The sequence below is a fragment of the Mytilus edulis genome, chromosome 9 (genome assembly GCF_963676685.1).
Source record: "Mytilus edulis chromosome 9, xbMytEdul2.2, whole genome shotgun sequence".
NCBI lineage: Eukaryota > Metazoa > Mollusca > Bivalvia > Mytilida > Mytilidae > Mytilus > Mytilus edulis.
In genome coordinates this window covers 4,260,858-4,265,884 of record NC_092352.1, presented here as the reverse complement: position 1 = coordinate 4,265,884, position 5,027 = coordinate 4,260,858, and positions in this window count along the sequence as shown.

Sequence of the window (5,027 nt, the reverse complement as noted above, 5' to 3'; positions counted from 1 at the left end):
AAAGGCATTCATATCTCTTTTTTTTTTAGCCAAGTGAGCTTTGCTCATCACTTGCTGTCCGTCGTCCGTCGTCGTCCGTCGTCCGTCGTCGTCCGTCGTCGTCGTCGTCAGTCGTTAGCTTTCACAAAAACTGAAACTACTGGGCAAAATTAAACCAAACTTGGCCACAATCATCATTGGGGTATCTAGTTTGAAAAATGTGTCCGGTGATCCCGCCAACCAACCAAGATGGCCACCATGGCTAAAAATAGAACATAGGGGTAAAGTGCAGTTTTTGGCTTATAACTCAAAAACCAAAGAATTTAAAAAAAATCTGACATGGTGGTAAAATTGTTTATTAGGTCAAGATCTATCTGCCCTGAAATTTTCAGATGAATCGGAAAACCCGTTGTTGGGTTGCTGTCCCTAAATTGGTAATGTTAAGGAAATTTTACTGTTTTTGGTTATTATCTTGAATATTATTATACATAGAGATAAACTGTAAACAGCAATAATGTTCAGCAAAGTAAGATTTACAAATAAGTCAACAAGACCGAAATAGTCAGTTGACCTCTTTAGGAGTTATTGCCCTTTATAGTTCATTTTTTACCATTTTACGTAAATCTTAGTAATCTTTTACAAAAATCTTATCCTCTGACACTACTGGGTCAAATTTAACCAAACTTGGCCAGAATCATTATTTGGGTATCTAATTTAAAAAATGTGTCCGGTGACCCGGCCAATCAACCAAAATGCCTACCACGGCTAAAAATAGAACATAGGGGTAAAATGCAGTTTTTGGCTTATAACTAAAAAATCAAAGCATTTAGAGCAAACCTGACATGGTGTTAAATTGTTTATCAGGTCAAGATCTATCTGCCCTGAAATTTTCAGATGAATTGGACAACTGGTTGTTAGGTTGCTGCCCCTGTATTGGTAATTTTAAGGAAATTTTGCTGTTTTTGGTTATTATCTTGAATATTGTTATAGATAGAGATAAACTGTAAACCGCAAAATAGTTCAGCAACGTAAGATTTACATATAAGTTAACAGTATCAAAATGGTCGGTTGACCCCTTTAGGAGTTATTGCCCTTTATAGTCAATTTTTAACCATTTTTCGTAAATCTAAGTTATCTTTTACCAAAATTTTCTCTTCTGAAACTACTGGGCCAAATTAAATCAAACCTGGCCACAATCATCATTTGGGTATCTTGTTTATAAATTATGTCCGATGACCCAGCCAACCAATCAAGATGGCCGCCATGGCTAAAATAGAACTTAGGGGTAAAATGCAGTTTTTGGAATATATCGCAAACACCAAAGCATTAAGAGCAAATCTGATAGCGGTTGATATTGTTTATCAGGTCAAGATCTGTCTGCTCTAAAATTTTCAGATGAATTGGACAACTGGTTGTTAGGTGCTGCCCCTGAATTGGTATTTTAAAGGAAGTTATGCCGTTTTAAGTTATCTTTTACAAAAATCTTCTGTTCTGAAACTACTGGGCCAAATTAAATCAAACTTGGCCACAATCATCATTTGGGTATCTTGTTTAAAAGTAGTGTCCGGTGACCCGGCCAATCAACAAAGATGGCCGCCATGGCTAAAAATAGAACATAGGGGTAAAATGCAGTTTTTGGCTCTTAACTCAAAAACCAATGCATTTAGAGCAAATCTGATAGGGGTTGATATTGTTTATCAGGTGAAGATCTATTTGCTCTAACATTTTCAGAAGAATTAGACAACTTGTTGTTAGGTTGCTGCCCCTGAATTGGTAATTTTAAGGACATTTTGCCGTTTTTTGTTATTATCTTGAATATTATTATAGATAGAGATAAACTGTAAACAGCAACATTTTACAGCAAAGAAGACCTAAAAATAAGTTAACATGACCAAAATGGTCAATTGACCCCCCCCCCCCCCCCTAAGGAGTTATTGCCCTTTATGGTCATTTTTTAACAATTTTCATAAACTTTATAAATTATTACTAATATTTTCCACTGAAACTACTGGGCCAATCATTATAGATAGGAATAATTGTACACAGCAAGAATGTTCAGTAAAGTAAGATCTACAAACACATCACCATCACCAAAATACAATTTTGTCATGAATCCATCTGTGTTTTTTGTTGAATATTCACATAGACCAAAGTGAGCGACACAGGCTCTTTAAAGTCTCTAGATCGTAAATCTTAGTAATCTTTTACAAAAATCTCCTCCTCTGTAACAACTGGGCCAAATTAAACCAAACTTGGCCACAACTATTATTGGGGTATCTAGTTTAAAAAAATGTGTGGCGTGACCCAGTCAACCAACCAAGATGGCCGCCACGGCTAAAAATAGAACATCGGGGTAAAATTCAGTTTTTGACATATAACTAAAAAACCAAAGCATTTAGACAAAATCTGACATGATGTAAAATTGTTGATCAGGTCAAAATCTATCTGCCCTGAAATTTTCAGATGAATCGGACAACTCGTTGTTGGGTTGCTGCCCCTGAACTGGTAATTTTAAGGAAATTTTGCTGTTTTTGGTAATTATCTTGAATATTATTATAGATATAGATAAACTGTACAAAGCAATAATGTTCAGCAAAGTAAGATTTACCTATAAGTCAATATGACAGAAATGGTCAATTGACCCCCTAAGGTGTTATTGTCTTTTACAGTCAATTTTTAACAATTTTCCACTGAAACTACTGGGCCAAGTTCATTATAGATAGAGATATTTGTAAGCAGCAATAATGTTCAGTAAAGTAAGATGAACAAACACATCACCATCATTAAAACACAATTTTGTGATGAATCCATTTGCGTCCTTTGTTTAATATTCACATAGACCAAGGTGAGCGACACAGGCTCTTTAGAGCCTCTAGTTTATGTTCTTCATCAACCAAGCCATTAGTTTCGGTAGGTTGAGTTGTTTGACATGTGTGATTTCGAGGCCTTTGAAGCTTGCTATGTGACATAGATTTAATTGGTGGTTAAATCCCTACAGTCTCCTCTATTGGATAACTTCTGTGCCATTTGGTCTCTGCATTTGAGTTTTGCCATTGTCAATCATACTACACTTTTTTTTTATCTTGAAGTGAAGTATTTATTATGCAAAATTATTTACATAGAACGTAGTAGTTATTTAATATGTATACTGACACAAAATTAGCAATTAAATGTGAGGAATACGGTCACAAAGAATGTAAAGAAATGTTTATAATCATGAAGGAGAGTGTATCAATACTGGGACAGGGATGTACGACATAACGAGTGACAAGTGTATAATAAGCCATTACTAGCAATACACATGTGTGTGAATCAAATAAGACACAAAATGCTACGGATTGTACTATATTAACCAACCTCTAGTAAGATAATATAACACCAACCTTGGAAAATCCCCACTTTTTTAAGCATAAAAATTCATAACATGGAAATGTAAAATCTGAAATTTATAAAAATTGCATTAGATATAAACAATTCACCAAAGTTTCATGGACATTGGTGAACGCCTTTTTGAGTTATTGTCCTAAGTGTTAAAAATCCCCCTTTTTTATGAATAAAGCCCCATAAATCCAAAACTTAAAATCTGAAATTTATAAAAATTGAAAGGGAGCTTACGTCAATAGATATAAACAATTCACTTAAAGTTTCATGGAAATTGGTGAAAGCGTTTTTGAGTTATTGTCCAAAGTGTGGACGACGGACGGACAGACGGACGGACGGACAACGGTATACCATAGTACGTCCCGTCTAAAAGACGGGAGTATAAAAATTTAAAAAGCAAATAATAGTACACAAGACACAAAATAGAACACTTAAGACTAAGTAACACGGACTCCACCTAAAACTAGGAGTGGTCTCATGTGCTCAAGAAGAGAAAGCAGATGCTCCTCCACATGTGGTACCCGTCGTGTTGCTTATTTTCTTACAAATCTGGTAGAAAGTCTTAATCTATAATGCAGCGGGTTTGAACGTTTTAAAAAGTAAAAACACAAAAATACTGAACTCCGAGGAAAATTGAAAAAGGAAAGTCCAAAATCAAACCCTAATCATGATTTCACCTTCATCAAGTGGATATCTTTGTTTAAAAGCTTCCATGTGAGCAGCAATCATCTATCGTGAAAGAAAATACAAGCCCGGGATTATCGTATCAATTTGGATATATATACTCTGTATGCAGACGCTGCTTGAAGTTGCTTGACAGAAATGGAAAGTTCAAAATTGGGAACCTGAAATCATCTCTTTCGCCGTAAAACTTTGTTTTCGACCAACCCTTATTGTCATTTTCTAGATGTAAGTCAAGATATGAGGCAGACCCTATCTGATGTTTCCTTCAGTTAGAACATACGTGTATACAGTGTGCCAGGTTAGGGTAGGGTTGGGATCCCAATAACATGTTTAACCCCTCCATATTATGTATGTATGTGCCTGTACTAAGCCAGTAGCCTGCAATTCAGTGGATGTCGTTTGTTTGTTTGTTACATATTTGATTTTCGATTATTTTTTGTACATAAATCAGGCCATTACTTTTCTCGTTTGAATTGTTTTACATTGACATTTCGGGGTCTTTTAAAGCTGATTTTACAGTATGGGTTTTGCTCATTGTTGAAGGCCGTACGGTGACCTTTAGTTGTAAATTGCTGTGTCATTTGGTCTCTTGTGGAGAATTGTCTCATTTACATTCATCATCTTCTTTTTTTTTATAGTATTAAAGTATAAAAGACACATCAGTGACACTAAAATCAAAATAATATTAAATATATGTTTAATATGTACAATGTATAAAACTAAAATTGTTCATCCTTAATTGAGGCAAATGCGATTGTGTCTCTTCAGATATTTTCTTCTTTTACATCTCCTCCTCTGCCTCCTCCTCGCTGATTTTTTACATTCTGTTGTCATGTGATTGGTTCAGAATGGACGAGGCCAGATCATCTCTGGAAGAACAAGAATTTTAATATTTTACTTTTTATTCTAAGAAACAGAACAGGGCCCACTTGAATGGGTGGTTAGACTCGTGATTGTATGCATAAGTAAGTAGAAGATTTGTC